Here is a 9,212-nt window from a genome sequence, read left to right as displayed (position 1 = left end):
GCCCTTGCTTTTGATGATAGCCTGTTGCATAAAACTGAGTGAAATAAACCCCTTTGTCTACAAGTTGCTTTTGATCTCTGTGTTTCATTATAGCAAGAGTAACTCTTAACTATTAGATACTATTAAATACTATTAGATACTATTAGATACTTGTGGCTGTGACCGACAGAAGTACACCTGACAGAAGCAATATAAAGGAGGAAGGGGGCTAGAGAGATGGCTGACTGCTCTTCAAGAGCCCCTGAGTTCAATTCCCAGCAGTTACATGGTGGCTCATAACCATCTGTTAACAGTATTCAATGCCCTCTTCTCATGTGTCTGAAGATAGCTACAGCGTACTCCTACACATAAAATAAATAAAATAATTCCTTAAAAGAAGAAGGATTTCCTTTGGCTCACAGTTTAAGGGAATTAAGTTTATTGTAGCTGGGAAGGCAGAGCAGTAGAAGGACCCAGTCTGTGGCGGTGGGAATGCTCCACAGAGTGTCTCACATCTTGAAGGATCAGGAAACAGCCAGGCATGTGCGTGTGTGTGTGTGTGTGTGTGTGTGTGTGTGTGTGTGTGTGTTGGGGGGTCGGGGAGCTCTGGACTTGGCATTGGCTTTTGTAACCTCAAGGCCAACCCCCAGTGACGCACTTCCTCCAACAAGGCCACACCTCCTAATCCTTCTAATCCTTTCTAATGATTCCACTCCTTGGTAACTAAGCTTAAAAAAAGATGAAAGAAAACAAAAACGAAACAAAAATAAATAAACAAACAAAAACCAATGAGCGTCTTGGGACCATTTTTATTCAAACCACCTCAGGGGACTCTGTCTACCAGCTAGGATCCAGGACTCAAAGGGTCTGCATACAACCTCTCAAAACAGCACCACCAGCTGGAACCAGGCCTTCAAACACATGAGCCAACGCGAGAGCAACACTCCATATTCGTGCTATGACACGTGGCCTACCTTTGGCCATTGCTGGGCTGCATGCATGTGGCACTAGTGGATTGAATGTGGTCTCTGTCATCTCACCTCCGGACACCCTAACTGCTGTGCTGTCCTATTTCCCAGAAGACGTCTCACCTCATTCTGTTGGAAGCAGCTTCTTTCCTTAGGACACAGGCACTATGTGCAGTGTGAGGCGGATTCCCCATGGGCCCTTGACTTTCACATCTGTGTGACTCAGACCTCAGAAGAGAGGAATATTGTTTTGAAAAGCTCTCAGGGAGAACTTTCCCTCGGGATGGAGACCCTCTAACTCCAAAGACCAGACCGAGACACCACAGGATGCAATCAGCAAGAGGATTTGGTTTATTGTCGGGATACACAGGCACAGGCACCTGCGGGCGCTTCAGTCACTCGGGGGACTGGCGCGCCCCACGGAACCAAGGATGGGCTTTTATAGGATTTTGGGGAGCAGAAGCAAGCATACAGAAGCAGATGCATGGTTACAGGGATATAATTGGTGGATTCTAATATGGCAAGGGTTTAGCCCCGGGGGCAAGTTTCCTAGCTACCTTCCTGAAACATAACGGCTGACTCGGCCCCCCAAGGGTTCAGCCCGGGGGCAAGTTTCCTAGCTACCTTCTTGGAACATAACGACTGACTCGGCCCCCCACCAGGGTGTGGGACCTCTCTCGGGGCTTTTTTCATTGTCAGGTGCTCAACGGCAGTCCTCCTGTTGCCAGGCCTTCAACCAAACACATCTTGTTTGGCAGCCGCTGTGTACTCAGTGTTCTAACCTTTTCCTGAACCAGTCATCTTAAGTACAGCCTTGTAAAATGGCGTTACTGCTGCTAAGCTGGGGTCTTTCATTCCCCCATTTTTTTTTTTTTTTGTTAACTTTGAGTGAAATCTTTCACTCGACTTGGTCAAGAAATTTCTGTCTGGTGGGGGCTTATTTCCCCACTAACTCTAGGCCACAAAAGGGCTAGGAGGAGCCACGTAGGAGTTTTAACTTTAAGGGGTTTGGAGTGCGCTGAACTCTCCATGTCTGGGGTGTAGTGTTGTGATTAGTCAATTCCTTAGACCGGACTGCCTTGACGTGTGGTGTGTGGATCTAAGCCGAGACTCCGTCTACCTTTAGGGCGGTCGGGGTAGTCAGGAGGACGGTGTAGGGTCCTTTTCACCGTGGCTCGAGATTCTTGGTCTGGTGTCTGTGCACCCACACGGTGTCTCCAATCTGGAACGGGTGTGGCACCACCGGATGCTCAAGCTTGTCCTGGTAAGCAGTGGCCAAAGGTCTCCAGACGTCTCTCTGCACAATCTGTAGGGCCTGTAAATGGGCCCTCAGAGAAGGGCTGTCAGCAAAATCAGCAATGTTTGAATCAAAGAAATGGACAAATGGGGGTGGTGTTCCATATATTATTTCAAAAGGAGTTAGACCATGGGGGCCCGGGGTATTCCGGGCCCAATATAGAACTAGGGGAAGGAGGGCCACCCAATCCTTTGAGCCAGTTGCAAGCGTTAGTTTGGATAAAGTCTCCTTAATTGTTCTATTTATGTGTTCTACCTGACCTGAACTCTGGGGTCTATAGGCACAATGTAATTTCCAATCAATCCCCAGCAATTTGGCCACCAACTGACTTACTTGGGAGACGAAAGCGGGCCCGTTGTCCGACCCCAACGCTTGAGGCATGTCATACCTGGGAAAGATTTCTTCGAGGAGCTTCTTGGTGACCATTTTTGTAGTCTCGTGCTTTGTGGGGAAGGCTTCGACCCATCTTGAGAAGGTGTCTATAAACATTAGGAGATACTTGTATCCATTTCCCAATGGATGTCGGGACGGTGTCCCCTAGGACGAACTCCTTGTCCAATCATGGTCCTTCTCAGGTTAACCTGAGCGCACGCTTTGTAGACCCACTGTTTTAGTTGAGGGTGGTAGATGGCCCCCATTTTTTCTGGGAGCTCTATGTCCTCATGGGCATAAACCCAACTGGTTTGTCCCACTGGTGGGGGCGTGGGTTGGTCTGGGCTATTTAAGGGCAAGATTTGTTTGTTCATGGCCGCTTCTCGAGCCGTGGCATTGGCCAGCCGGTTTCTTCGTGCCTCTGGGTTGTGCCCTTTCTGGTGTCCTGGACAATGTATAATACTCAGTCTTTTGGGCAAGAATAGGGCTTCTAAGAGGGCCAGAATTTTAGCCTTATTTTTAATATCTTTACCCTCAGATGTGAGCAGCCCCCGCCTCCGGTAGATCTCCCCGTGGGTGTGTGCCGTGGCAAAGGCATAACGGCTGTCTGTATATATATTTAGCCTCTTACCTTTTGCCATCTTGAGCGCCTGAGTCAAGGCGATGAGTTCAGCCCGTTGTGCGGAGGTACCAGCAGGCAGGGCTTTCGCCCAAATCACTTTGTCCTCCGTAGTGACCGCAGCTCCAGCCTTTTGTTCTCCCTCTGTCAAGAAGCTGCTGCCATCTGTGTACCATGTGTGGTCAGCATTCTGAAGAGGCTGGTCCGATAGGTCCGGCCTGGTTCCATGTACTTCTGTGAGGATTTGTAGGCAGTCATGCTGTTCTGTCTCCTCTGGTAGAGGAAGCAAGGTGGCAGGATTGAGGGCGACTACGGGCCCAAACTGAACCTGTTCTGCATCCAGTAACAAGGCTTGGTAGTGGGTCATGTGGGAATTAGAGAGCCAGCGGTCTGGGGGCTGCTTTACCAAGGCCTCCACTGCGTGGGGTGTTAGGATGGTGAGTGGCTGTCCCAAAGTCAATTTTCCAGCGTCCTTGATCAGGACAGCAATAGCAGCCACCATCTTTAGGCACGGTGGCCAGCCGGAGGCCACAGGGTCCAATTTCTTAGACAGGTAGGCCACAGGGCGTTTTCAGAGTCCCAACCTTTGTGTTAGGACCCCTTTAGCATACCCCTGTTTCTCATCGATGAACAGTTACTGAGCAAATTGTAAGGGTTTGGAACAGTCGGATGAATATCTTCTATCCTCTTGTTGACCTTTCTCAAGTCTTGTACTGGCCTATAATCTCCAGTGCCGGGTTTCTTAACAGGCAGAAGAGGCGTATTTCAAGGTGACCGGCAGGGGATTAGGATGTCTTGATCTAGAAGCCTCGTAATGTGAGGCCTTATACCTTGATAAGCTTCATATGACAGGGGGTATTGTTTTATGGAGACTGGAGTTGTAATTAAGGGGGGCTGTTGGAGCGCCAACCCCATCCCACCAGTCTCTGCCCAAGCCAGTGTCCTGTCCCGGTTTATAGGGTTAGAACTTGAAGGGGAGTTCCGTGGGGGCCAGTTATTTGGGCCCCTCCTTCCTCAAAATGAATTTGTGCTTTTAGTTTGGTGAGCAGATCACGGCCCAGCAGAGGGTACGGGCAGTCCGGAACATGTAAGAAGGAATGGGTCACCTTACCGGTAGCCAGCTGAACCCGGCAGTCTGTAGTCCATCGGTATTGTTTCTCACCAGTAGCTCTTTGTACCCAGGCCGTCCGGTCGCTGAGTTGTCCTGAAGCTTGGGTGAGGACTGAATGCTGGGCTCCTGTGTCTACCAGGAAAGTAACCGGCTGCCCCCCAACTTTAAGCGTTACCCTGGGCTCAGGGGGTGGGTCCTGGCCATGACCTCCCTAATCTTTATCTAGAGCCAAGAGGGAGGTTCGTGGTCGAGGCTTTCGGGGTCCGCCAGGCTTCTTGGGGCACTCTTTGGCCCAGTGCCCTTTCTCTTTGTAATAGGCACATTGATCTTTATCCAGCTTCAGCCCCTTTCGAGCTCCCCCCTATCTCCCTTCCTTTCTTGGCCCTGAACTACGTTGGCCAAGATTCGACTCAATTCTCTCTCTTATTAAAAATCTTTTCAGCTTCTTTAAGTAAATCCTGTAATGTATAGCCCTGCAAATTTTCTAACCTCTGTAACTTAGTCCTGATATCTGGAGCAGCCTGCCAGATGAAGGACATAGAGACACTCGTCATTTGTCCTGGGTCATCTGGGTCATAGGGAGTGTACATACGGTAGGCCTCCTTAAGTCTCTCTAGAAAGGCGGAGGGAGTTTCCCCTGCTTCCTGTAATACCTGTTTTACCTGAGCCAAATTAGTAGGGCATCGTATAGCCCCTTGGAGACCCGCTAGAAGCAACTGGCGATAAAGGCGTAGGTGTCCCTTACCTTCAGCTGTATTAAAATCCCAGTTTGGTCTCTTAAGTGGGAATGCAGCATCAATTTTCTCAGGCAGCTGGGTGGGACGCCCATCATCTCCCAGAACATGCTTTCTGGCCTCTAGGAACACTCTTTGTTTTTTTTCTGAGGTTAAGAGAGCCTGTAAGAGCTGTTGGCAGTCATCCCAAGTAGGCTGGTGGGTAAGTAAAACAGATTCTATTAGGTCGGTGAGTGCCACCGGATCTTTGGAGAAAGAAGGGTTGTGTTGTTTAAAACGGCCAGTATTGGGTCTGGCCACCGGTTCCCTGTCTAAGTGGGAAAACCTGGGAGGTTGAATCTGGCATCACCTCTCGCTTATTGTGCAATCTCCCTGTGACAGGGGAGAAACCCTTATCAGACTGTGGCCCGGCAACTGATCTGGCCGGCGGCTCTGCCTCCTCCGTTTTAGCCGGGCCTGTCAGAGAGAAGATCTATGAGAGGGGAGTTTGGGTCTGCCGGGAGGACAGGTTTCTTAGAAGGCTCTGATTTTACAAAGGTAGAGAGAGGAAGACGTGGCCGGGAGACCGGGCGGGGCCGAGGGGACAGGCTGGGGGTTGAGGGGAGGCCAATTTGGGTCCACGAAGGGTTCCGCCCGGGGGGGGGGGGTTTAAGGCGAGACTCTCTCAAGTGATAATATAAGAAACCTGGTCAGGATGTCCATGGACGACCCGATCTTTAACCTGTAAAATAATGATCTTATTAAATGTGTCATTCACTGGCCATCCCGCTCCGAAAGTGGGCCACTCGGATGTGTAGAGAGTCTGTCATTTTCCTTTTTTTTTAACCTCGACGGACTGGTTGTGTGCCTGGTCGTGGACGTCTTCCCAATGATCAAGAGTGAGACTTAGGGGCATTGTTAGGGACTGTCCCATGTTAGTTCTAAGGAAGATTAGAACACAGAGAAAACAAACAACACCAACAGTCAAACAAACAACAGACAGGCGTGCTGCACGGCTTTGGTACCAAACTGAAAGCAAAAAGTCAGATGGAGGTGGCAAAGGTCCGGGGCCCTCTGAAAGCCAAAAATACAGACAGAGGTGCCGTTAGTCCGGATCTTTCTCCTCTCCCAGATTGGGCCCCGAAAAGTCGGGCCCCTAACACCCTTGGAACGTCTTCCAGGGCTGCGGGGCGAGAAGTCCGAGCTCGTCAGCTCCTTCTTCGTCCCGCCCAAATTCCAAACAACCTGGCTGAGCGCTCACAGAACAGACCTGGCTGAGCGCTCACAGAACAGACAGAATAAGGCAGAACGAGACAAAATCAGACAGACAGACAGACGCCGGCCGGCTTACCTCCCAGTGGGTGGTCGGTGGTCCCTGGGTGGAGGATCTCCTTTCCCGGCCAATGCACCAAATGAAAAGCTCTCAGGGAGAACTTTCCCTCGGGATGGAGACCCTCTAACTCCAAAGACCAGACCGAGACACCACAGGATGCAATCAGCAAGAGGATTTGGTTTATTGTCGGGATACACAGGCACAGGCACCTGCGGGCGCTTCAGTCACTCGGGGGACTGGCGCGCCCCACGGAACCAAGGATGGGCTTTTATAGGATTTTGGGGAGCAGAAGCAAGCATACAGAAGCAGATGCATGGTTACAGGGATATAATTGGTGGATTCTAATATGGCAAGGGTTTAGCCCCGGGGGCAAGTTTCCTAGCTACCTTCTTGGAACATAACGACTGACTCGGCCCCCCACCAGGGTGTGGGACCTCTCTCGGGGCTTTTTTCATTGTCAGGTGCTCAATGGCAGTCCTCCTGTTGCCAGGCCTTCAACCAAACACATCTTGTTTGGCAGCCGCTGTGTACTCAGTGTTCTAACCTTTTCCTGAACCAGTCATCTTAAGTACAGCCTTGTAAAATGGCGTTACTGCTGCTAAGCTGGGGTCTTTCAGTTTATGTTTAGATTCTTCTTAGGGCCTGGCTTGCAGGGCTCAAGTCTTCACTGGAGACACGAATGGGAAGCCGGTGGAATGTAGGAGAGTGAGGGACCAGGAGGGACGCTCCCTTACACTTGTTTCAGAGATTTGGTTTTATATAGTAAAAAGAATTCCTGCCACCCTCTTCAACATTTTGGGAGATTTTAATTTGTGATTCCTTGTTCCTTCGCTTTCTGTTCCAGGAGGACAGGGCTCTTGAGCTGCAGGCACATCCAACAGGAACTCCATTTGCATTGTAACCTGGGCAGACAGTGCTCTCAGGAGCTCCACAGTGTGTGGTGGGCCGGGCTGAGGGCCGTGAAAGCCATGTGCACGCTTAGCTGGTTCCCCTCCTTTGTAAGTCGCCGTAGGCTCATCTGGACCTGGGGGGGTCTCCATAAGTGTTGCGCTGAATCAGGAGGCAAGGTGGTGTCTTCAGACGCTGCTAAGATTTCAGGAGGCCAAAGCAGGCTGTTAATTTGGACACTTGGCTCTTAGAGGGTCAACCTCTTGACAATCAGATGCCCCAGATTGGGATCCGAGAGCCGTGAGCCTGGAAGCAGAGTACAGGTGCAGAGGCTCATATTTGGGCGTTCAGACTGGCACTGAAAAAAAAATACTCAGGTCCCATCAGCATTGCCAATTATGAAACATTAGTTGGAGCATTTGTGTCAAAATTATGTGCTTGTTAAAGTGCCAGGTACCATGGTGACCGGTCTTGGGGAAACACAAGGACAAATAATACTTTATGTTCATCTGCCACCTGGGTCTGCCGAGTTATGTAATCATCCCTCGGTGAGCCTACTTCTCATTGAATAGACGCGCCAGGCAGCATAATTAGATATTTCCCCTGCAAGCCCCGGGACCACTTACCAGCATTTGGGATGCCCGGTCTCCCACGCCATAACAACTAGGGATGGGGGGGCCCCTTCCTCTGGTGGAGTCATGGTGTGCCACTTTCTTGGGACTTGGAGGGAAAAATGACCTTGAAAAAGACAAGCAAGAAGAGACAGCCCATTAGCAGTCCGCCCGCCCATATGACAGAATAAAAAAACCACTTTAGAGCCGTCAGCGATACAGCTGGGGGAATGAGCTTAGAAGCCAGATGCTGCTTGGAAAAGGCTAGTTTCCACAGCGTCTGGACCCGTGGTGTTCATCTGAGCCCCTTGTGTGGCCCTGGGCGCGGGGCTTTATGGCTGAGTAAAATAACAGAGGCAGGGAGAAGGGGGAATTGTGTGCACACCCAGGGCCTGACTTACAAAGTCAAAGCAGATGGTAAGAGGTGGCGATCCTGTTCACTGCTGGTGGGTCGCTGGACCCAGCCATGTCATCAGGGATCTGAACTCTGCCCATACCCACTCCAGCAGGGATTTATTTGAATACTGCCTAACAAGGGGGCAACTTTAATTTGAAACTCGGCATTAGCTGGAGAGATCCCACTGCTAGGTCACCCCGAAGACTCTCTAGCTTTGTTTAGTGACTCTGGAAGGAATAATCCTGTGAAGTCTTCCCATACTGATCTTCCTCCCAGATGAATGGACTGTGTTCTCACTTTACACATTACTGACGTGAAGGAATAGCTAAGTGGCTGTCTCAGGTCACCTGAGCTATGTAGAGAGAAAGCATTCTGAGTGACGAAGCCATCCCAGTACTCAGCACCCACCCTGTGCCTCGCAATGCCCTGGCCCCTGTGTCCCTTCACCCTCAGCTCACCTGTTCCATCACTAGGGTCTCCCATTGGGCCACAACCCTAGAACATTGATGCACAGTGCTGATGCAATTTCTTCCACAACCAAGTACGACCAGAAGAGATGATTTCTTGACTTTTGAAGGGAGAAATAATAATTTCCTTTTTCTTTTTCCTCATTTATTTTTTGTGATAGATGTGTGTGTGTACGTGTGTGTGTGTGTGTGTGTGTGTGTGTAGGCCAAATGATAACCTGAGATATCAGGTATCTCATCTGTCTGTCTGTCTGTCTGTCTGTCTGTCTGTCTGTCTATCTATCTATCTATCTACCTACCTATCCATCTATTATCTATCTATCTATCTATCTATCTATCTATCTATCTATCTATCTACTTACCTATCCCTATCTATCTATCTATCTATCTATCTATCTATCTATCTATCTATGTATCTATCTACTTACCTATCTGCATGGAGCCATATTGGATTTGG

At 49.9% G+C, this 9,212-nt stretch overlaps 1 long non-coding RNA gene across 2 annotated transcripts; it reads right to left on the bottom strand.

Annotated features, from left to right (window-relative positions):
* Positions 1 to 1,789: 1,789 nt before the first annotated feature.
* On the bottom strand, positions 1,790 to 5,422 carry LOC148000903 (uncharacterized). Of its 2 annotated transcripts, none has more exons than XR_015638289.1 (2): positions 5,092 to 5,422; positions 1,790 to 2,287 (listed from the first exon to the last, which is right to left on the bottom strand). It is a non-coding gene; the product is annotated as an uncharacterized LOC148000903 (long non-coding RNA). The 2 variants fall into 2 exon arrangements; XR_015638288.1 differs by lacking the exon at positions 5,092 to 5,422 and adding an exon at positions 2,633 to 2,720.
* Positions 5,423 to 9,212: the final 3,790 nt, after the last annotated feature.

The sequence above is a fragment of the Rattus norvegicus genome, chromosome 15 (genome assembly GCF_021556685.1).
Source record: "Rattus norvegicus strain SHRSP/BbbUtx chromosome 15, alternate assembly SHRSP_T2T, whole genome shotgun sequence".
In the NCBI taxonomy this organism is placed as follows: Eukaryota; Metazoa; Chordata; class Mammalia; order Rodentia; family Muridae; genus Rattus; species Rattus norvegicus.
This window is presented reverse-complemented; position numbering and strand designations above follow the sequence as displayed.